Source organism: Rousettus aegyptiacus, unplaced genomic scaffold (genome assembly GCF_014176215.1).
Source record: "Rousettus aegyptiacus isolate mRouAeg1 unplaced genomic scaffold, mRouAeg1.p scaffold_m13_p_9, whole genome shotgun sequence".
Lineage (NCBI taxonomy): Eukaryota > Metazoa > Chordata > Mammalia > Chiroptera > Pteropodidae > Rousettus > Rousettus aegyptiacus.
The window spans coordinates 11,498,115-11,523,358 of record NW_023416312.1 but is presented as its reverse complement, the minus strand read 5'-3'; the positions used below and the strand labels follow the sequence as shown (position 1 = coordinate 11,523,358).

General features: G+C 42.1%; 1 long non-coding RNA gene across 1 annotated transcript in view; it reads right to left on the bottom strand.

Annotated features, from left to right (window-relative positions):
- Positions 1-25,244, bottom strand: part of LOC107498345 — a 175,442-nt gene that overhangs the window by 149,657 nt on the left and 541 nt on the right. Inside the window, exon 2 of the long non-coding RNA XR_001594042.2 lies at positions 2,819-3,026. This is a non-coding gene — a long non-coding RNA (uncharacterized LOC107498345). The remainder of the gene's footprint in view (positions 1-2,818; positions 3,027-25,244) is intronic.

Here is a 25,244-nt window from a genome sequence, read left to right as displayed (position 1 = left end):
CCAAATATTTGGCAACTGTTTTGCCAAATTCCAGAAAACACAGGGAATAAGAGGAACAAGTTAAACAACACCTAAGGAAATAATAAGACAAATACAGAATGTGGGATATTCTGTAAGACAACCGATCTGGTCTCTTTCAAAGATCAAGATTAAGAAAAACTAGGTAGAGAACTATTTATTCTAAATTAAAAGAGCCTAAAGTAGCATAAAGCTAATTGTTATGTGTGAATTTTGATTGAATCCTGATTCTAAAAAAGTAGTTATAAAGACATTTTAGGTACAATTGGGGAAATTTTAATATAAACTGGCTATAATAAAATATAAGGCAATTGTTAATATTCTAAGGTATATGATAATGGTCTTGTGGGTGTGTGTAAGAAGGTACTTATTTGTTTTAGAAAATGCATGCTAAGTATTTATGGGAAAAGTATCATAATGTCCAATTTACTCTGTCTCAAATGATTCAGGGAAAAATAAATATTAGGTTTTACTGTATTAAACAACCATTTTTAATTGTCAAAAACAGTTGAATATTATCAGTTTTACACGGCTCAAGCAGACAAATGGGGGTGTGAGGAGCATGAGCACAAATATCCTAAAATGTTAACAATGACTGAATCTAGATGAAAGCTGTATAAGTATTCATTACTATTATTTCACCTTTTCACAATAAAAATTAAAGGGAAAAAACAGATCTATGTCTACTGGCCTAAATGGATAGATGATATATTATCTAGGTTTTTTTTAATCCTGAGACACATGTATAGAAGAGACCCATCAATAAGTGGAGTACAGGGACAATCTATATGTTTTTATAGATATGTCCAACCACGAAGGAAAGTGTTCGTTGTGAATTAAGCTATTAATACTGTTTATCTGAGGATGATGAGAATGGAGGGGATAGAACAAAGGTTAATAGCTTTTCTTTAGTATCTCTGAATTGTTTCACTTGTCAAATAAGAATGTTTTACTTGTATAATTTTTGAAAATCTAATTTAAAGTACATACATCCCATTTATACAGACTATCCCCAAAAGATGGGATATAGATTGTTTTTTAAATGGGGGTCTGAAAAGATATCCCCAAGAATTTTGTGGCTCTGTATTTTCATTTTGACCAGGGTTGGCAAACTAGAGTCTATGGCCAAATCCCACCCTCCATCCATTTCTGTAAAGTTTAATTGGAACATAGCCAAGCTCATTCACTTGTATGTTGTCTATGCCAATTTTGTGATACAATGCAGTACCTGAGTAGTTGTGAGTAACTGCATGGCCCTGAAAGTTTAAAATAGTTACTATCAGGTCCATTGCAGAAAAAGTTTGCTGATTCCTGATTTAGATGATCATCTTAACAGATGTCCTGGGTCACCTAGCCAGTCTGCTTTATAATGGAAGGCTATTAGCCTATTTTAGTGTACTAGTTTTCAGATGAATTTATAATCATTTCAGCCAGAATAAGACTGCTTGAATTATGACCTAATGATAAAACAATATAGGTAGGCTTAAAAACTAGTTCATAAAAATGACATTACCCTTAACTTTAAATTAATATTATTAATTTAAATGTTATGGGTATATGCATTAATCATGTGCTGGTGTTTAATATGTTGCTTGATTTGACTTTATATTTGTATAAGAGCTAAAAGCACAAGATTTTATAACTGATATTATGTTAGCATATAACAAAAATAAGTCAACACTAGAGTCTAAGAGAATTTTTTAAAAAGGTCTGAATATATATGTCTGAAAACTTTCATAATAAAAGTATATAATTAATTAATTACATAATGAAAGGAGCTAGAATTTACTCATATTTGAGAAATATTCCCATTTAGTGTCGAAATCGCAGCCAAGATTAAAGCTTAGAAAACTCTCTCTAGGTCTAATTATGCAGGCTGAAGTGTTTATTCGAAGTTGTTGTATTTGTTATATATTTAAATAATATACTATAGTATATAATGGAATTTCCTTCTTCGGATTTTTCTTTTTCTAACAGATGAGTCAAAACCACCTGTGAAGGTTTAGCCCATCTTCCCCTCTGATTCAGGAAGAAGCTTATTCTAAATCATCTCCAGACTCCCGCCCATATTTTGAATTTATGACTGAGAAATAAATTCATTTTATAATCCAAACACTTCACATACAATTCACAAACACCAACGCTCAGTTGATGTCCTAAACTTGATAATGACACACACACAAATGCTTTCAGTTTCTAATGGAGATATTTTAAGGCTGACTTTTTCTCAAAAAAAAAAAAAAGCAGGAATTTTTTTTTAAGGCAATTGCATTCGGGCATAATCCAAACACTTCTGAAGTGAGTGCTGGCAACAACAAATAACTTTCAAAAACGACCTTGTAACAAACACATCCTGCAAAATGCAGTCGGCTTCCATGGCTCTGCCTCTCAGCATGCTCCTCAACCTGAGAAGCCAGAATGATGCGAAACAAGATGCATGTCTGTGAGAAATATGATGCAATAATCATGTGTCTACAATTCCATTATGGTATAATTAATCTTAATTACACATTAAATTCTGCCTGAATTAAAAGACTTACATTGCTTGGATCTTGTTTGTGTTGCCTGTAATTTTAGTGTGTTATTTTGAGAAATGTAAAATAATAAACCTTCTAAAGCAAAATGGTGACTTTAGGGAACCTGTTCTTAGGGGCTCTTACAACTCAACTGTAGTCAGCCCAGCCCATTTTCCCCATTTGCCAAAGACCAGGTGAGAGCATTTTGCAACCCTATCTCCCATTCTGAGGCTGGGAGGCAGTCAGCACGTGGGAAAGCAAGCACAGATTACATAGCCAGTCACCTGACAGATGGGAGCATCACCCACACCTCTTCTGCTTGCGTTTCTGTTCCTCTATATTGTTCTGAAGGCAGACTAGAGACTTGGCGCTTGACTCCTTTTCTGTGCACCATTGTGAGAATTTCCTGGGTTCTCTTTCAATCTTCCCTCTCTTGTTTCCACAGGCACTTATTAACCTTTTTGGAGCTTCTCCAGGCACACCCAGCAACTCCTACAAGAGCAAAGGATCTTCTTAGAAGGCGGAAAGCTGCACCCACAGCAGCACCTTTATTATGGTACAATTCAGGCACAGCCTGTATTTCTGTGAGGCCAGTATCATGAGATCATTTTTCCATTTGCACCTATTAAACTATGGTGCCAGTGAGTACTCTTTTTTTTTAATTTCCATGGAGATAGGAATTCAAATGTTCTATATCTTGCTGAGGGGAACAAAAAATGTCTGGAACTATTAGAAAAAAAAAAAACCTTGGTCTCTAGAAACATAAAAACCAATTTGTGGTTTATGCATCTTATCAGGGCACATATTGACCCTGAGAAGGTCAAATTTTGCTTCTCTTTGGAACAGAGAAGAAAATGTTTACTAAGAGCCGTGCACTCAAAGTGGAAGGCTACCAAAGGCAGCGTGCTCTGCGTTATACTGAAAACTCTCAACAAAGGAACGGGAGCAAAAGTAGTGAGAAACAATGGCCAATGCCCTGAGGAAGGACACTGAATGCTTGCAGGAAGGATGATGAAAGCATGCAGTGGCTAGAAAACAGGAGGCGCCACACGAAAGCTTTATCTACTCCATGAAGCCCCACAGCACATCTACATCCCTTCTAAACAATGTGGTGAAGCAGGACATCTACTCTGTGCAGAGGCCCTCAAAATCCCAGAAAAATGTATGAACTTAATCTCTCCTTGCTTTTCCTGTGTTTTCCAAGGACACTATTGAATCATAAAGCTTCCCTTTATAAAAGATATACCATGTTCATAGACTGATGGGCTCGATATTGTAGAGATGTCAAGTCTCCCTGAGAGGCCAGAAACAGACACACATATATACTGTCACCTGCTTTATGAAAATGGTGGGGGATACTGTCGCTCGATCTGGGTCCTGGTTACATCAAAGTGCTGAGTTTGTGAAAATTTAACAAGCTGTACATTTATGATGTGTATGCTTTTCTGTCTGTATAATACTTCTCAGCTAAGCTTGGTTTTAATCTCTTTATAAGAATCAAATGACATTTTTCAAAGATTAAACTATTACTGTTCAAAGCAGAAAAATAAAAGAAAATGTTCGAAATTTGAATGAATTAATGGTGATTTGGTTCTTAGTTTCTTTCTTAAAGAATTTTAAACAGTTTGCCTCTTTTAAATATCTAAATACAGTTTGTTCTCCACTCAAGCAACATTCTGGTCTCTTTTCTTGCGTTGTTTATCTTCCCCATTCTTTTTCCTATCCATGTGCTTTAAGGCAAATGAAAAGCTATTGATTAATAGATCTTTTCTATCATGCAATTAAACCTAGTGCCTCAGGATCCTTCTTTGCTCCAGCCACTGTATCAAACTTCTTTGTTCACAGAAAACTAGAACTACACTGAAGGAAAAATATAAGTGCTAAAAAGTCTCACTTCAAATGTTTCCTCTTTGCCTGATGAGAAATTCTTCCCCTGTTGTCACAGGGAGCACACAGCTCTTCCTAAAGGACATTGGTACTGGACCTGTTATATTTTCTGTGGTGAAATTACTTATATTTAGCCGAATGCTTTCATGGATAACAATTAAGTTTTGCAGGACACCTTATAAGTGAGTAATGATCATTTATTACTTAGCTCCATTTGGAAATCTGCAACCCAAGACAAGCTGAAGTCAATAAATAGTGGAAAAAAGGGGCATTCTGGCATGAAGACTGTTTATATGTTATACTGGATTTGTGTTCATATTCCATTAAACTTATTGAAGAGACTTGAAAATTCGATTGTTCTCTATTTCTGAAATTCTACTCACCTAGAGAATCATCCCCAAACAGTGAGATGCATGGCTCTACATATCATGTGTGCCTCTGTAAAATGGGGGGCACAGACAATGGCAACACAAAGATATATTAAAAAATACATAATGTAACTTGTCTTAATATACTTTTCTGAGTCTAAAAATATGCCAGACCAAAAGAAACATATTTACATAAAAAGCAGACAAGGTCAAATAACAAAGAAAGCCCTTAATTAGTTGTAATCAACTTTAATTTGCATACCGTATATAATTCCTAAATGATTGTTAATAATAACTTTATATAATGGACTTCCAATTTTCATGAAAATGGCACATTTTGATAAGCAGACACAAAACCCTAGTACTAATAAGGTTTAATTTGCATACATTAGACTGATTATCCAAACAAAAGGATTACAGTATTACTTCTCCATACCTTTATGTCCTTATTATGCACATTTATTAACTTCACAAAAGCTAGCTGTTAGTGACAAACAATAGCCACGGTTGAAAGAGAAATCTAAGGAATGAATAAGGTACATTTTAATGCTAAGGAGCAAAGTTTATACATCATAAATGCCGAACTTAACTGTTTGTTGGCTAAAGGAACTAGAATTCCACAAAGGGTGCTTCATCTTCTGACTAAACCAGCTTGTATTTGTTACCCCAGAAAACTAAAAAAAAACAAAAACAAAAACAAAAACCAATGCCTTAACACACTTAATCACTCGAATTTCATAATGAATTTATCTCAAGCTAGAAAGTCCCAACACTGTAGTATGCTGAGAATTCATGAACAGCCACAGAATTAAGCTTTAAATGTGTAGTTCTAGGGTGCAGTGTTAATAAATATATTTCAACAAGCTTAGTTTTCAGCCGAGTAAATAATAATATAGGTGGCATTAGTATTGATATCGGTTCCTAATGGTATCATTTATACCCTGCAATTAAAGTTTAAGCACTAAATAAAGCATTATTAGGAGATCTGGGTTGGCTTTTCTTATATGTGAACACAAATGGAGCTCACGAGTGTTTGGAAAGGAGCCAAAAAACTTGAAACTTCACCACAAGCTACTTCCGGGGTTTTCCTCTGAGCTCTTGCTACTTGGCAAGATACAGAATTAGAACACCAGGAAATGGTTTCCAAAGAAGGCAAGAGGAACCGAAAGCCCCAGGAACTGAACTGAACACCACAGCGGTTAACTCTGACCCTTCCACACGTAATATCGAAGAAAAGAGGCATCTGGTAAAATTCGTACATCTCAATATCCAGTAAGATTCTTGCTAGCGTTGCACTGAATATTCTATGCTTTAGAAAAAGACGAAAAGACATCTTTGCTGAAGGACAAAAGGCTTTAATTCTTCTCATGTTTCCCATGAACTGTTGCTCCCTGCTCAGAGCTCCAAAGCACCAAGGGCTGGGTTAAGTAGCAGATGCATTTTAACTGACAATCCTATATCGAACAGGGTTCTCAAACTTTCCCTATTGCATTTCCAGAGCCTGGAAAATATCTGATTCAATGGATGAGTTCAATGCCCAATTGTCAAATGACTGAACAAACATTGGCTCCGAGATGCCCTGCCCCACCCCCACCCCAGGTATTCCAGATGTGGCTTCATCAGTGGATGTTCATTGTTTTTGTTTGATCAAGTGTTCTAGGAGCTGCCCTAAAACTGCTACAGGTATTTGAGGTGAAATATCTTTAAACCAAAATAAGACTGGAAGTTTAACAGAAAGTTAGCTTTGTCAAAGTGAACAAAGGAGTTTCAATGAATTCTGCTTTTCCCAGTATAAACTTAAAGCTTTTAAATCTATTTCAAATCAGACAAGTAGTAAGTAGTAAATGGTTCTCCACCATCTGGTGTAAGAACCACCATGCAGGACCCACAACAAAACACAAAAATGCTACCACTCTGAATGGAGCCATTATTTTGATGCCAAATAAGGGTATTTAGAAAAAAATTTAAAATATCACAGTAAAACAAGACTTGCTTTTACCATTCAGTTACTAAATTGACATAAAATGATAATAGTGCCTCTAATCACTACTATTTTGCCAAGCCCAAAGTCAATCTCTGAATGTACCCGCAATCATTCCATTGACTTTGGTGGAGTCACCTATACAAAGAACACAGAACTTTGGTCCGGAAAATAAACTATACTGATACAGTGTATCCAAAGACAATATTTAGATGGAAAATTTCTTTTGACAAACTCAAAGGCTTAGCATGTTAATCATATTGTTATGTCCTCAATTATCCCTCTATATATGTGGATTTTCAAAATGGGGAGCCTCTGGCCCAGCCTGGCTAGAGTCACAGTCCTTTCAGCCAGGGGCAGAGCTAGAACTGCATGGATCCCTCCCAGACAGCTGTTCTTTGCACTGCTCCACCCTGGCCAGTGAATGAGAGACTATTCTTCTGGACTCAGACCCAATAAAAAAAAAACACATAATACAACAACCTGAGATGGGGAACTCCGTCTCTACCAAGCAGGAACATAATTTCCATTAGCATTTCCTCTGCTCAAACTGATAGCGCACACTCCCAAAGAAATAAATTCATCCTCCAATTCTCTTTCTACCTTTTCTTTTGCACATTGTGGAAGAGAACTAAAGATCTCTTTGTCAATTCAGATGTGCTGCTTTTCATGTGCTATGCTGCAGATAAGAGAGCACTTCACATTACACAGAGAACAAAGGCCAGCTTGCCTACTTACCTGATTACCGAGAAATGTCCATCTTTAGCAGCAGTGTCTTCTAATAGTACATCAGCCGCCACCATGATTCAATCACAATCCAGGAAGACTTCTAACAAAGGTATAAAACCCACGGCAAACTTGAGCCGATAAAAACTCACAAAATGAAAACATATGTAAACTATTGTCCTATTAGTTTCACTTAACAATCCCTAAATCACTGTGGCCTAAAGGGGCCAGCTAGAGCTGTAGCCAGGCTCCAAATGAATCATTTGAAACATTCAAATTTTGTGCATACCATTGTATCTCATCTATTTGCATGAGAATATAAATGTATTGTACATTAGTTTGTCTGGGATATGCTGCTGTTGAATCTACCATCTTTTGTGTGCTAATTCCATTATTTAATATTTTTTTTCCTCTCAGTAAAGACTCATCCAATCTTCTTTTCACCCACCACAGTATTCTCTAAGAGTTAAAAACCAAATTACTTCATTAAGGTTAAGAACGCTAGACCAAAGCAAATCTTTCTGATGAATTTCTAAATGCCCTTTAGAAGCAAGGATGGGAGCTGAAGATGCTAAATTCAATGCTTATTATTTTCTTTCCTTTCATTTAGCCCAGGATTCCTGTTTGTGACACTGAGATGTCCTTATAGCATATCCAAGTGAGTGAGTTTTTAGGAACAAGAAAAGCATTTTGCATACATAGATCCGATGTCACCACACCATCTGACAAATCAATTTTATATCCAGTGACATTTTACCTTTGCCTGGGGCGATAATGGATCTCATTGCACCCAGGGCTGTCCTGGGTTTTGCCTGTGGTCTTAGGGAATTAAATGTGTCCCTTTTTATATGCCAAAGTGTCCTGGTTTGAACGATAAGGTATATATTCCATTTAAACTATTTCCCATCATTAGAATACGTAAGTAAGTACTGGGTAACATAGTTTATGATGTCTGTGTTGAGAGTCCTCAACTTCTAGAGCAGTGGTTCAACTTCATATTGATATACTATATTGATACTTCACATCGATAGCTCGTATTGACACTTTAACAATTTTAAATCGCTTTCAGGAACTTTCAGTCTCTTTTAGATCCATACAACAAGCTCATATAGTATGAGTAGAAATATTAGTATCCTCATTCACAGCTAAGACAAAGATCATTGATTTGCCTAAGACCATATAGTAAGACTTATTTATTCCTACTCTAGAAGTGCTCTTTCTATTAAACTGTAATAGAAACCTATAGAATAGTATTGAGATATGACTCTTTTTAATACATAATTCAGCTTATTACTCTAAGTTTTAATGCAAGCTTACTTTCTTAGCAAAAGGAGGCCTTGGATACAAATCCTACAGTTTTGTAGCCTAACCATAACCCTTTCCCAAGAGTTGAATTTCCTATCTCCTCTCTGGATCAAATCAAATTACAACCCAAGATTCAAATAAGACTTTTTATATCATAAAGTCGTTAAGGTTTGGACAGTGGAAGGAAAGGGACTTGTTTATAAGTCTTTACATGTGAATTCAGACAAGTCTTTAAAGTCTTGAAGCTCTGTCCTCTAGATTAAAGAGAAATGGATCACAGCACAAACATTTTCCATCGTGGACATTTCCTAAAATATTATCTACCCAGTATTTTCTTTGCATCCATCCTAGAGGCATTGGAATCTGTCACACCACACGGCACTGAAGACTGAATGTCATCTTGCCTTGGTTTTCAGGACATCATGCGCTCCTAGTTTGACCTCTCTGGCCACTCCTCATCCTACTCTACCAGGCCTTTGAATTTATTCATTCAACTGGATTCCCCACAGCTTGGTCGAGGACATTCTTCCCTTCTCACCCATCAGCAGAAGCAATCAACTGGTAGCAGGTGAGTCACTTCTAATACATCTGTGTTTTATTTGGCCCAGATCAATTTTTCAAATTGAGTCAACATTTATAACCAAGATATTTTGTCGTTAAATCCTGATTTTCAGCTTCAATTGAAAATCCATGCATTACTACATGGCAATATATGAACAGCATAGAGTGGACAGTCCCAATCATTGACTCAAACAAAATATGCATTTAGCCTTCATTCTCATATGTTTACCCTATAGGCATTGGAGTTTGCAATCTCTGTTCCACATGCCTACCCTGGCTTCTGGGACCATATCTCTGCACGCTAACAATGTCCATTTGGACATTTTCTGAAATCCAGCTACACACACCTGTGTATCCTGAGATCCAGACCACATATCTGTGTGTCCTCTAAGGTCCAGGTGCACACCCTACATTCCTCTGCAGTTACCCTTAATTACATATGTCTTCTGTGGTCTGGGCCATATATCCAGCTGCTTGCCCAATAGCTCAAACTGAGTGATAAAAACAAGGGCATCTCATACTCGGTACCTCTGAAACTACTTTTTCTCACATCTGCCCACCAATGTGGTTTATCACAGTAAAAAATATATATTTTTTCAAGCTAGACATCGGAGAATCACATCAGACATCTCCTTATCTTTCAACCTCTTTATTCAATAACCACCAAGTTCTATTGATTTACCTCCAAAATATCTTCCTAATGTTTCCATCTTCACTTTATCCACCTTGGACCACACCACCATCATTTCAGACCTAAACTATTAAGTCATTTCCTAATTGGTCTTCTCACATGCATACTTGCACACTTCCAATCTATTGCCTTAGTTAAAATTTTCAACAGCTTCCCATGGTTTTGAATCCTTCATGAGGTCTTCCAAATCCTTTATGAGCTGACCTTCTAAGTTTTTTAATACCATCTTCCCTGGACCTTTTCCTCTACAGCTTCACTGGCCTTCTCTCAGTTCTTTGAAGATGTAGCATTCTTGCTTGTTGCAATGCCCTCAGACAAACACTTTTCTCTGACACTTATCTCCTTCCTCACCCCGTTTAACCAGGTCAGTCTTTCCCAAACTGTTTCAGTATCATAGTGATATAAGCATGTTTGTAGAGCATGCTAGGGGGATACAAGTGACTATAAACAGCTAGAAATGACCATTCTTGAGTTCTGCCCCAGCCCATAAGCCTGGCTGCCCTTGAGAGCTAAAGAGAGTAATTTCTCAGCTGGCCTATTACCCACTTTCGACACTGTGCCCCAGCACACCTGTTGGGAGATATGGCCAAGATGAGTGATTCTCAGAGTGTGGTCCATAAGTGGCAACATCAGTATCACCTGGGAACATGTTAGAAATGCAAATCATCAGCTCCATCCCAGACCTATAGAATTAGAAACTCTGGGGTGAGGCCAGTCATCCGTGCTTTACAAGTGCTCCGGATGATTGTGAAGCACACTAAAGTTTAAGAACTGCTGGTCTAGATGACATCATAAAAAATCTGTCAAGTCTCTCACTTCTTCAAGGAAGTCTTCCCTGACCTGCACAATAGGTCAGGTCCCCCTGCTCTTTATTTTCATATCATAAAGTACTTCTCCTTCACAATACATACACCAAGTACTATCAAGTAATTATTTGTGTAGGAATCTCTTTCATAACACACTGTAATCTCTAGGAAGCTAAAGACCAATTTTATCTAATTTACTTTGATCCACAGAGTACAGAGAAATGGGGAAAGGGGACAGGGGAGCCTTTAACAAGAGTAAGGAAACATTCTCTCCTTTGTACAAGCCCTCAAGGCTGTTAAAATAACTAGCCATGCTCTCTGCCTAGGTTGTTGGCAGCCAAAGTCCAAGATCTTATTTTACATTGAGTACACAGAAGGTGCAGCTCAAAGGAGAAATGCGCCAAAGCTGAAGTCTCCAGCAAAGGCTAGTGGCTGAGATTCGGCATTGTGATCTTGACTGCTGCGAGTTGGGGAACATAGGACCCATGAAGCCATCAGCCTGCCTGCGTACTATGGCAATGCAAAGCCCTTTTGGCCATTCTACAGGCCTTGCACGTGGGGAGCCCAGGGCCCTTCTAGCCACAGGTGTACTGTAGCCCTAAGAACCCTTTGGCCCACCATCCTCTTCCACCAGTTGCAGAGACTCTTCTGGTCACAAATGAGCCCAGCTGCCATGGTTCCACCAGTCATTTGGTCCTCTAACCTGCCCATGTGCTATGGAACCAAAGCCTAACCAGTCTTCAGCCTGCCCACACACTGTGGAAATGAGATCCATTTTGGCCACCATACAGGCCTGGCGTGCATGGAGCCGAGAGTTTTTCTACCTGTGTGCTGGAGAAATGAGAGCCCTGTCGGCCACCGTCCTTCCCTCTTACTGACGTATGCAGTACCTTTCCGGTTACGTGCTGCTGCTCCCCATCTACAGAACTCAATCAGGGGTCCTTGGAGCCACCAGCCAGCCCCAAATCCACCCATCCGCGGAATCTTTAGGATCTCAGCTTGCAGCAGAACTGGAAACAAAAACAACCTCCACCCTAAAAGAGCTGTGGAAGACAAATGCCTATTGGTGACCGTCTTCCCAAGCTCTAGTGTTCTAGAGAGCCTTCTGGTCACCAACCTGACTCCCCGCATGGGTTCCGCGGGTCTTTCTGTCCCCACCTCTCAGCCCCCACCTTCTCTGCCTGCTGGAGAACTGTGGGCAATTCCACCAATTTTCCTGCTTTTAGCTTTGCAAGTGAAAGCCTTATGGGCCACTGTATCAGCCTCACGTGCTGTAGAGCAGAGGGCCCTTTGTGCTTTTCCACCAACCGCATGTTAACGAAGCAGGAGCCCTTTCGGCTACCATCCTGCATGCATGCTGGTGTCCCAAGGAACCTTTCCCTGTGGTTCAGGAGGTAACTTTGTTCCCCAGCCTGCCCTGTGTGCTGGTGAACAAAGGTTCACGTGACCACCAGCCCGCCTATGCTTTTTTGAATGGCGAGCCCTTTTGACAGTGGTACAGATGTCTGGCACTGGGGAACCTAAGCTAAACCTCCTTGTGAGTCAAGAACTCTTTCAGCCCCCATCCCTCCCATGCACTGGTGACCCAGAGCCCTTTCCAGTCACTAGCCTGTTACTGGTACCATGGGGCTCTTCTGGTCGCCAGCCTGCCCACATTCCATGGTTCCGTTTGTCTTTCCGGCGCCCACCTTCACGTGTGCTGGAGAACTAAAGGCCCTTCGGCTATCAGCCTACCCACGTGCTGTGAAATGGAGAGCCTTTTTGGCCCTGAGGGATCTTCCCACCTACCCACCTTAAACCTGCCAGCGATACTGGTGCTCAGGGGTCCCTTACAGCCTGCACATGTGCCAGGGTCACGGCAGAGTGGCAGCCCTCAAGGCACTGGCCTGCCCATTTGCTATGGAATCTACAGCCCTAACAGCAACCATCCTTCCTCACACTGTTCTCCAGGGCCCTTTCTGCCACCATCAGTCCCTTAGTCAGTCCGTTATGCCGGTGACGTGGAGAAACCTTCCGGCCACCAGCAAGCCCACACTAGTTTACCAGGGGTTCTTTTGGTCCTCAGACTGCCCACTTGCTATGGAACCAAGGGTCCTTAGAGGGCAAAATCATCCATAAACCATATATAAATGAATGGACATGGCTAAATTTGGCTATCAGGTATATTTTACCTTTAGTGATCCATAGTACTGTAACTCTCTAGTCTTAGCCAGGCAGGTGGCTGTACAGAATAAATAGTATAGTTCCAAGCCGCCCTTGCAGCTAAGTGTAACAATGAGTCAAAGTTCTGGTCACTGAGATATAAGAAGGAGCAATGTGTGCGACTCCTAAACCATGCCCAAAAAGGGAAGAGATGTGGCCTCTCCTTTCCCCTCCCCTCTTGACATTGGCTGGAATGTTGAAAAGAGCCATTTTGGGTCATAGAGATGAAGACGACATCCTATGAACAAAAAAGGAGATTGGGACCTTGATGACTTTCTGGAGCAGAGGCAGCATATCAGTTCCAACTTCTATATAAAAGACATATGCTTCCAACTTGTTTAAACCCCTATTGTCCCTGAGTCACATGTAGTCCGATCCACATCCTACCTAACACATGTGACTAATTTCACCAAAAATTAAGGAATCAGTTCAATTCAACCTCTCAATAACAAATAAAAAAACAAAGTCAGGGACCTAAGCACTAGAGTGAGAGTAAGAAATATTTCTTGAATCTTTTGGCTTCTTTCTATCTCCTCTGCTACCGCCTTATCTTTTAGACCACTGCCACTCACCAGCTTAAAACCTTCAATGGTTTTTCAATGTTTGTACAACATAGACCAGACTCACAAACATGAACTCCTACTTTTCTCATCTGCCACCCTCTCTAGCTTCATGTGCACCCAACTCACTGCATTGTCCCCACTCTAGCCACATCATCCTTCTTTCCATTGTATTTGCCATGCTCCTCTACCTGCTGTTACCTCTGCCTAGAATGCTCTTCTTCCCTACCCTTATCACTGGGCTCACCTGAGCTTACCTTTCAGGTCTCAGTTCAAACATCACTTCCAGACTTTGACTCCCTTGATCCAGCAAAGGCCACTTTATGGGCTTTCCTGGCACCATGAGCCTGTCTATCAAGGACTTTTGTCAGTTACAGTTTTTTCCATTTGCTTTATGATGGTCTGATTAACTGTAAGCCGAGTGAGGGTAGGGACCATGTCCGATTTTGCTCGCCATTGTATCTTGATACGGGGTTCCCATAAGGTAGGTAAATGAATCATTGTGATTAGGCCCCTATTGCAAAGGCATGGTGACAGGCTTCATAATGGAATTTGGTTTTACCCTATGTCACTTAGGATTAGATTCAACTGCATAAAATAGAAAAAGTACAATGGCTTAAATTAATAAAAGGTTTGCTTCCCTCTCATATAAAAAATGTGTGGAAGCAGGAGGTTCAGGACCAGAGTATGATAGCTCTATAATAGAGAACCAAATACCTTCCAGCCTGCCACTCTGCCATCCCTAGGATGTGATTCTTGTCTTTATGGTTCATTCTGGCTGTTAGAGCTCCAGTTATTACATTTTCGGGCAGCAAATTTGAGGAATGGAAAAAAGGGCCTGCTCCCTCTCTTTTAAGGTGACTTCTTAGAGACACCGCAGAGCGCATCCTTATCCAGAATTCAGTCAAATTGTCTATTTTCCCTGAAAGAGAGGCCAAGAATTGTGGTCTTCCAGTGGCAATACAATATGTGCAGGTAAAAATCAGGGTTTGGTTATTAAAGGACATAAAGAGTGTTTTGACAATCTATTGCTGCCTAATAAAGCACCCTTAAATTTAGTGACTTCAAATAACAACCAAAAAAAATAACCATTTAGCCATTTTATCTCTCATGGGTCTGTGGGTTAAGTGGGCTGAGCTGAGCAGTTCTTCTACTAATCTCACTTGGGGTCTCACACAATTGAGTCAACTAAAATGCTGGAATACTTGGGCCTCTCTCCCTCTCACTGTGGTCTCACAGCCTCTCTTCTCCATGTGATCTCTGTCCAACGAGGTGGCCGAGAACACAAAGCAGAAGCTTTCAGGCCTTCTCCAAGCTTAAGCATAATATCACTTCACAACCTACTACTGGTCAAAGCGGTCACAGGGCCAGTCCAAATTCAAGAGAAATAAACATCACTTCTGTATGAAAAGAGTGACAGAGTTTGCAGCCCTCTTCAACCTACTACCAGAAAAATGGATATCTGGAGGCAATTAGAAGCGTTTGTCTCATGTACCTTCAAGAGAAACCATCTAACAGAATGAGAGGGCCATTGCTATGTGTACAACATATAGCATTATGCCATTATGCCATAAGGGCCATTGCCATTATGCTTAGAATCAAAAGGAAGTCAGAGTAAGACTAATGACAACCTGACAGGAATCCTCACGCCGGGTCTTCATAAAGCCCTAGTAAAGTTTTAAAATACCGTGAGTAAAATAATCTGTGTACAACATTAACCAGCAATTAAGAACAAAATTCGTAAGTGAGGACATACAATTAGCATATTGCCACAAATACTTGGCCTCACCAGCAATGAAAGAAATATATATAAATACAATAATAAGCTGTTGGGTTTTGTTCATCAAACTAACAATATTTTACAAGATTGAAAATACCCAGTGTTATCTATGTTGTTTGTATGAGTATAAAGTGGAATGATCTTTTTAAAAGGCCTTTTGGTCAATATCTATAGTTTAAACTGTACATACCTTTCAATGGAACGATTCCAGTCTCAAGTCAATATTCCATAAAAATAAGTTTATGAATATTCAAGAACATATGTAAAACAATGTGTATTTTGGTATTGACATATCACACGAAAGAAGCTAACTTTTATTTAGTATGTACGGTGTATCACTGTGCTTCGGGTCCTTCTATCATTTCCACTTTTCAGGTGAAGAAATTGAGTCTTACGAGATTAGATTGCCCAAGGCCACAGCCAGGAGCATAAGATCTTACACACTGCACATTCTGCCAGAGACATCTTCAGAAACCTTTCCAAGTATGGCAGGTGTGCACTGCCTGAGGATTGCCCTTTTTCTCATTTATCCTTGCCATCTTATTGGTAGTTCAAGCTGCTCAGAAGAGCACGAGATGAAACTGCTGCGGTGAGGGGTAAAGTTACTGAGCTTGGAGATAGAAGAACAAGATTCAAGTATATAGCTATTTTACTATAACAAAATTTTTAGGCAGAAAAAAGCTGTAATACACAATGCTGGCAAGGTTGTAGTAAAATTGATGCATTCATATATTGCTAGTGGCGGTATAAATTGATTCCACCAGTTAGAGAAATTTGAGGCAATATTTCAAGAGACATTAAAATGTTCATACTCTTTAATCAGTAATCCCATTTTTAGGAAATTAGTTCAAGGAAATGCTAATGCAAAAGAGTAAGTTAGCCGCACAGAGGTTTGCGTTATGTCATTTGTAATAGCAAAAACAATTAAAATAACACAAATGTCCAATACAGGGGAATGATTAAATAACAATTAAAGCTTTTTGTATTTGACAAGAACCACAGCTGTTCACCTCTTTTCTCAGACTCCTTTGGCTCATCAAGCCCTGAGCCTCACACAGCCCCAGGTGCTTCTGTTAAATAAAACAACAACAATCGGGAAGGCACATTTTAGCTCTGCAGAACCAGAATGGAGTCAGCCCAATGTTTTCTTCACATTTAAAAAACTGAGAACACGCTCCACCTGCCCTCTTTTAGCTCTGCATAAGTCCCCACTCTTTAGCACATTTGCTGTTTATGGTTGCAACTCCCTCACAGTTTTCTTGTCATTTACAAAATGTTTTCTTCCCTGAAGTTGTGCACAAGCTTATGGCATCCAGGATGCCCACCAGAACTCTGAGAGGTGCCAGGGCCTCGCTGTCTCACATCAGTGTGAAAGAGGCCAAATCACAACTTTGCTAACCACGAAGCGTGCCTGAGAGATGACCTATAATTATAAGAAATGCATCAAATAGTGATTATTTTTATTGATGTCAAGCTGCATTTTTACAATGAATTATGTTGAGAGAGAGAGAGAGAGAGAGAGAGAGAGACAGAGAAAGAGAGAGATTGATTCTTTCCTGGCCAATGCCCAGCTCCACAAGCTGCTTACAAACTATATGCACAGAATAGAATCGGTTTTTGAAGTTTTGTCCAAAGAGCCCACGAGAAGCTGTTTGGAAACACTGAACACCGCAGGGGGCTGCCAGTTTTGAGGACGGTGTGAGCCAGAACAATGATCATCTTGATTGAACAATTATGGTATCAGAACAATACACCAAATGCTTTAGTGAGTTAAAATGTTCCCTGCCTAATGGCTGCATGTTCCATATAATTATTTTCTTTGTGTGCTTATTGCAACTTTAAAATTGTCTTTCATTATAAATTGTGTTTATAATATAGGTGACCTCCTTTTCCTCCATGTTCTAATAGTGCCAGGTAGTGATGATGTACATGTCTAGATATGGTTGATATCTTTTTCTTGGATATTATCTCTTTTTTCCTCCTTAATTCTATCTTTAAGATTTTTTAAAGCCACCTTCTTTGCTACAAAAACTCATTTTATAGAAGGTAGCCAAGAGTAGAAATGGGTTGTAATTCGCAAGTCCCAAAGTGTAGTCTCCCACCTGCCACTAGCAAGCTGTGTGGCTGTCAAGTCAGTTCACCTCTTTCTCTGACCCTCTAGTTATTCATGTGCAAAATGGGCAAGATTTACAGAGGAAAGGGCAATGGACTTGAGTCAGAACACCTGGGTTCACATCCTGGCCCCAGTTCTGTGACCTTGGGCAAATTACTGCTTCCTATGCCTTGGGGGATCGACCATCCCAGTTTGCCCAAAACTAAGGGATTTACTGGGACACAGGACTTTCAGCGTGAAAACCAGGCAAATTTGGGGGTAACCGGGGCCAGTTGGCCACTCTTTCTGTGCCTCAGTTTCCTCATCTGTAAAACAGTGATTATAATAAGACTATCTTCATAGGGTTGTCGGGAGAATTAATCAATCAGTGTGAAAGCACTTAGGACAATGGCACATAGTAAATGCTCAATACATGTTAGCTATTATTCTCAGGATTCTCTTCTCTAAGGTGGCTTCTGTCTTCTCTATTCCATCCCCCTGGGTTACTATTTCCCCATCTTCCTTTCTCTCCTCTTCTATTTAATAGCTGAAAGTCTTAAATATGAGCATATTTAGTATTAAACCCGACATGCTGTGAAATTCTTTGTTTCACTTACCACTACAGACAATAACAATGATGCCTTCAAAATGTTTTTAAGCAATTTAATATAGCTCTCATTGGAATGTCAGAATTTTCAAAGTGAGAGTTCAATCTCCCTTTAGTGTAATGCAATAAAAGGTTACTCTGATGTCGTTCTTTTATATAAATAAAATCAAAATGCTTCAACCCAAAAGCTGAAGAAGAAGAAAGGAGGGTGAGGAGAAACAGGTAAGAGTTGGTCTATGATGAGATAAATGGGCAGCATTTTCCGCACCAGTTGCTCTTTCTGTCTTCAATAAAACATCTCTGGGTGAGATCTCTCTGCATTGGGAGCCAATCTTGCCCAATGGGATGCTTGGGAGGTATGGGGGCTGCGAACAAACGAGTGCATATGAAACCTCCATAAACAAGGCCCTGTCTTAGAGGAAGACAGGATTAAACATGCAACTTGGCAACTAGCGCCAGTGGGACCTCATAGGGAAATGAGAGTCTGAACAACTCTCTCTCCTTTTCACTCCCCATCCTGTGATGCCCTATATAAGTAGGCCATATTTTTTGAATGAGATGAAGGGAAATGGGTAAAAGAAAAGACAGATATTTTCTTTGATGACCGGTCCTTTTTGCAGTTGGCAGAAAGAAAAAAGCCCTTTCTGAATATTTTCACCTGGGGCCCCAGAATTTAAATCAGCCCATCTTTATTTACAACCCTCTGTATGGGGTACATATCACCGTACCCCCAAAGCTAGGCCTGCATTAGAAAGAAAGGAAGAAAGAAAGCTTGGAATCGATTCTTTAGTGTGGAAGACTTTCAACAACCACAGTTTCTATTTGTACTACTTAAAAGATAGTGTTGGTAGTCTCTTCGTTTCTCAGAAAAGGGAAATTTTACACCTGTTAGATTATAGTCTTGGAGCTATTTATTAGGGAGAACATACAGTGACAGATAACGCCAACTCTCTATTATCCATGAAAAGAAATAAGTAAAAATCACTCCTAGGTCTAAATTTCACTTGAACTGTGGGTTTCAATCTTCTTTCTTTCCAGCCTTTTTGGGATTCTCTGAGCAAAATATATTGGTTTTAATTTCTTCTTAGTCCCCCGCAAGCCTTAAGCTGGGCAAGTAGTAAACAATGAAATGGCTCCAATGGCAGTGAAAGGGGAATTGAGGAAAAAGAATGAGGCTGGGATAAATAAGGGGTGATGGGGAAACGATCAATCAGTGCCCACCCCCCATGAGAATGAAAAATCAGTTGCCATTTGCCCAAATAAAATACGTTCTGCACTCCCACGGCCATAACGTAATTCTCCGCTTCAGAAATGATGTACTAAGCTACTCCCCGGGCCAGGAACTGTGCTAAGACCCGCAAAGTCTGAAGTGCGGGGAAAGAAGGTAATGTTTAGTGATACCCAACACAAAATTTCAGGCGGTGATGAAAAAGCTACCATTTTCCACTCAAAATCATCTGTTTGGGATCTTCTCATTTAATCCCCCAAGAAAAACTGCCAAGGCTCCCTTGCGGCGCATTTGCATCTGAGCAGATAGATTTGCTCTCCTCCTCCCACCTTGTCTGCCTCGACTCAACGCCTGCACCTGCTCCCGCGGACACTTTCCAGGGCTGGTCGCTGTCCCCGCAGGCCACCGCCCTCTCGCTGGCACCCTAGTCCCGCTTCCAGCGCGGACCTGCCGTCACTCCTCCCCATTCGTCGGCACCATCTGGGTCACAGGGGACCCGGTCCTGGCTCAGCTTTCCCAGCCACCAAAACCCTGGAGGCGACACGATGCGGAACGTCCAGGCGGCCGCTGCAAGGCGCCCCGAGCACCCTCGACGGGGAAACCGAGGCCGCCCCAGCCGAGCGTGGCCCTGTGGACACGGCCCTACCAGCGGTGCTGGGTTCGACCAGGAGGCCGAGTCTGGCAGGCCCAGCCTCCCAGGCCCCAAGAGGCCCCTAGGCCGTGAGGGTCCCAGTTCTCGGCCATGTCGTCCTCCTCTCAGCTTGGAAGCTTCCCCTCTTCCTCCCGAAATGCCGGGTGTCCTCGAAACGGATCCTGGGTGGGCTGGAAAGTCGGGGGACAGAAGGAGGGCCTTTGGGGCGGGGAGGACGGCGCTGCCCCAGATTTGGAGGAGACGCCTGTCAGCGCGGAGAATGCAAGCCCTTTCGAGCAGTTATTTTTATTCCAGGGCCTTTCTTCCTCGTCCTCCTCCTCTATTTTTTCCCCTTCTGTTCAGCTATTTGTGTTTTCTGATCGAGTAAATGATTTGCGGCAGGAAATTAGCTCTCTTTATTCCAGAGGCACCGTGGTTCTAATGGTATCTATTCCAGAGCCGGCTCTGTCTTAGTCGCGGGCTTTTTTTTTTTTTTTTTTTTTTACTTGCAGGTTATTTTGTGATGACGGGAACAGAGCGCTGTTCAGCCTCGGCATCTTCCCTCTTCCCCTCAACACAATGCAACTCAATTAAACCCGGGGACGCCCACGCCTCCCTCCCCATAGGACCCCTTCCATCGTCCCCCCCGCCCCCCCCCCCGCTCTAAAATACCAGCCTTTTATGGGCAAGGAAAGCCTCGTGTTGAACTTCCCAATTAGCGAGACGCATTGCAAAACCAGAGGCTCTAAAAACCTATCGCTCCTATTTTGGGGCTCTTCCCTTCTAGGCCTTACCTAATCAATGTGTTGGTGGCCTTCATATGACTTTAAAATCCTGCAAGGCTGAGGACAAGAGATTGCAGACACTCCAGGTCGTAAGAAGCACGATTGGTATTTTTCTGATTGATGAGTTAGGATGAACACACTCAGAGCAAAAGAATTAACAAGTTATGGATCGACCTGCACTGAGAATTTTTCATCTTGGTAAAGGCTTTATCAATAACTTTTCAGCAGAGGTCCTAAGAGCTTCAGGAAAACTCAACCTTTCCAGCTCGAAACAAGTCCAAGGTGTTGGGGGACGTGGGGGGGGGGAGGACAAGGACCTAGCTTTTCTCTTCATTTCTGGCCAGACCAGGAGGGAATGGTGATTTGTGAGCAGTGGAGAGTGGAGGAATCTTGGGGTCTAGCTAGGGTTTCCTCATACAAACGCTGTAGGGACGTGGGGCAGAAAGCAGGGAGGGGTCCATGAAGTCAGAGGTGAGGAAATCAGAGGCAGAAGGTGGGGACGACTTAATGATACCAAGTCAAAAAAAGGAGAATCCTAGAGTCAGAAGGTGGGAGGCGTCAGAGAGCCAGAATGTGGGGGTGCCGCAGAGCCTGAGTTCAAATAAAAGAAATAACCAGTGTAGCTACTTTAAGATGACCCCCTCGGTAGGGACCGAGGGTGCGGGCAGCCAGACCCCCACAAACGCCTCGGACCAAGGGATTCAGACTTCAGGGCTCTTGTTGCCCCACCCCCAATTATTCCACTTCTCAGTCAGTGTTTTCTGAGGTTCGTCAGCAAGAATCCACCCAGCAATTATCTCCCGTCGCACGCACATGGGGGGACATTACCCACGAACGCGCTGGAGAAGAAAGGTACAGATGGGTCTTTTATTGCACACTTGGAAATGTTTCCAAGGCTTTTGTGTTCTTCCCCCATTCATTCCTGCCGGATCCCTCGGATCTGCCAACTTGAGTCCCCGGAGGCTGCGGCGGGAGGGCCCGGCCCACCCCGAGCCCCCGCTAGGGGGCGCGCTCTGGCCATGGCTCCGAGCCCAGGCCGAGAGGGGGGCTCAGCTGCTGGGGCGCGGACAGCCAGGGTCGGCAGGGCCTCCGCACTGACGCGAGCTCTGGGACCCTCGCTGCTCCTGACCCGAGGTGTAATCCGTGTCCCCCGCCACATCCGGGGTCCCCGGGAGCGGCAACTACAGAGTAAGGGCTGCACGGGGGGGATGCCTCGACCCTGGAAGCACCCAGGCTCCCGCCATCCGGCGTTGGAAAGAAGCAGCCAGGTGGTGGTGATTACAGGGTTCCAAGAAGTTTCCCTGTCGGGGCTGGAAACCTGGGGGATGGGTGCGGCAGGAGACGAGGGCTCCTGCCAAGGGACTCTGGGTGAGCGCCCACCCCCTTGCTTCTCGCCCGTGGGAGGGGATACCCTGCACCCCCCGTTCGAGGGCAGAGGTGAGACTGCGACTGTGTCGCCTGGCTTTGTGCCGGCAGCAAGGCTTGAAAATGCCTCGGTTGGCCGCCTGGATGGATGGGGTGGGGAATGTCGGTTTTCTCTCTAGTTCTCGCTCCCCCACGGTCCTTTCCTGGCTGCTGATGGGTAACCAAAAGTGGCGAAGTTTGCAGATAAAGTGAGTTGTCCTAACACAGTAATCGCACGCACACGTCCATACCTTGAGGGGTCGGCCGTGATCCTCCGGACGCTTCCAAAAGCATCGCTTCCCAACAAACCTCTCCCCAGTCTAGCCCTGATGGTGGAACCCATGGCTCAGGCGATCTACACAGCGAAGAGGGAAGGATTAGCATCCCCAAGGAGTCTTCCCTGGAAATCCAAGTTATCAAACCCTTTGGACCTTTCCACCGGCTGCTCCTTTGAAAACACATCAACAAACACATACTGTCCACAGACAGATCCCAGCAGCCGTGGAGAGAACTGAGGCAGGGGTAGGGAGTGGAGGGCAAACAGGGGCAGAGAAGGCGAGGGGCAAGTGCTAGACAAGCGGATTATGTTACATTTCCTCCCATTACCAGACTTCCAGGAGGACAGACCTCGGTTGGTGCATAAAATGCATACCCCGAAGTGGATAAGACTCTGAAAGCAGCATTTGAGGTTAACCTTGACTGGTTGGAGTTAAGGGCGGGTGGGGGGAGGCAAATATTTCTGTTTGTGCCCTCCGGTTCTTCCCAGCACCGGCTGTCAATCCCGACGCTTGTTATCCTCGCAAGGCTTCAGTTTGTTTGCCTGATCTCAGCAAGGTTTTCTTCCACAAGTAGAACTATAATTGCTATAATTCTACTGTATCATTTGGATCATTGCAGTATTGTTGTTTTCTCTCCCTCTTTCTCTCCTCCTAACACTGCAGTAACGCGCTCCAGTGTTAAATTAGCAGGTTGCGGAAAGACCATAAATGAATGAAAGTTTGTTTTAAAAAAAAGAAATTAAATAAATAAAACAGCAAAATGACTTGGCAAAGGGGATATCACATCACAGAGAATCCTCCAGTGTAATCAGGACTTATTGTCTTCCCTTCCAATGGCTTCCAAATTGGTCGCCAGACTCCAATGAAGTTTATTTCTATTGTTTAAATATATGTTTTGAAGAGGTTGAACATAATTTAAGGGGACCTGAGCTGTCCGGTGTGGCTGGAAGCCCATTACAGCTTTATTTATCTATGTGTCTATTGTACAATAAATTAAAACGTCTCAAATGAAAAGTGTGCAAGGTTAACTCTTCTCCAAACATTTTCCCCTGTATAATGACATCTAACTGCCACCCCCTGATCCAGTATTTCTCGCAAATACAATTTTGAAACTACAATGTAGAATTAGCTCTCACCACAGAAAAGAAAGGAGTTTCTTCCATTTGCCTCTTCTAGGTAATTATTATTTCCAGTCCTGGGTACAAGCCTCATTTTTTTGCCACAAACAACAGTTTTAAACACTTCTGACCCTCACTTCCAGCCATAATTAGCATTTTTATTTTACTGATTGATTTTTAGAGCAGATGAACTGCCAACCATTGTTTTCCAGGCAGCTCAGGAAAAGAAAACCAACAGTTACAGACCCCCAAAGACTAGAGGAGCCAGGAGTTGTGAATAATCAAGTACAAACGTGAATAATAGCATCACGAATATGAAATTCTTTTTGATTAGCGGGTAAAAGAAAGTGAAGAAAGTGAGGTGAAAAGAAAGTGAAGTGTCATTTTGCTGAGAGAGTAAATATTAAGTTAGCTCAACTGCAAGTTCTTTTATACAGTCTTATAGCTCAATTCTCAAAAGTCTACCTACGAATCGATTAAATTCTTCCTAAATAGTAGAGGCATCATTTGTTTTCTAAAATAACATACAGGATAACACACGGACATCTTAAACCCATATCCTGATTAGACACTGTGGAGACGCCAGCAGATTCTGTCTCTCTGTGGGTATGTTAGAAAAGTTTTCTGTTTTTGTTCGTAATTTAATCTTTCAGGAATAGCAGTCAGTTGTAGATTTTGAAGTTGGGCATTGAATTGTGACAAAGATCATTTTACGGCTGCTGGATGTAAAGTGAGCTGGGTCAGGCCCTCGTCCCTGAAGTGAAGGGACCTGCGTTTCTAATAGCATCCTCACTTGGGAAGATTGATTAGAAAATACCAAAAATAAACAAAATAACAAACAAAGCTAATGTTTTCACACAGGTTTCCCAAAGAAACACATTATTATATGCCATTAATAGAATTAGATTTAATTCCAGGGGTCATTAAGTTAGAATCTGAAATTCTATGTTAACCTCCCCTTTTACAGTGGATGATTAAAATTAGAATACACCCCAGCAGAAAGTCCGACTTCTGTTTTTTTTTTTTTTTTTTTTTAAAAAAAAAAAAAAAGGAGAACAGCTGCAGAAGGGGGAGGAGGAGGACGGAAGCAAAGAAATCTTCCACAGAGAGAGTTGAAACCCCGTTAGGTTCTCAGAAACGATTTGTGTCTCTATTTCGCAGGCTCTTTTTTGGACTCAGTTTCAGCCCACTCTCTGCGTGTGCGGCGCCGACTCTGAAGTGATGGAGCCACCGGGCAGCCGGGTCTTGTAGATTTCCGACGCGGGGCCCGCCAGGGAGGGAAAGGTGCCTGTGTCTCTCGCAGCGACCAGCCGCAGAGACGCCCGGGAGGGTCCGCGGCTGGAGGCTCTGGAGAGACGGGTGCGTCTTTATGCCTCTCGGCTGCGCTGAGATCCGCACGCCAAGAGTGGGCTCTCTGGGTCCCAGGAGGGAAGCGGGAGGGAATCAGCGCACAGAAGGTTAGTTTAAAGCTGACCAGGACAGTATAAAAACATCAAACTGTGGGTGAGGATGGAAAAGGAAGAATGCAGGAGAGGCAGAAGATCCCAAGTACCCTGTAACAGCAGAGAGGGCTTTAAAAAAAAAAAAAGCAAATGTCAGAGATAGTTGAGGTTCTCCTCCGCCTCCCAGCCTCCCACCCGCATCATCCAAGGGTGGGGAAAAGTGATGAAAATCAAACTAAAATCCAGAGACAGAGACAG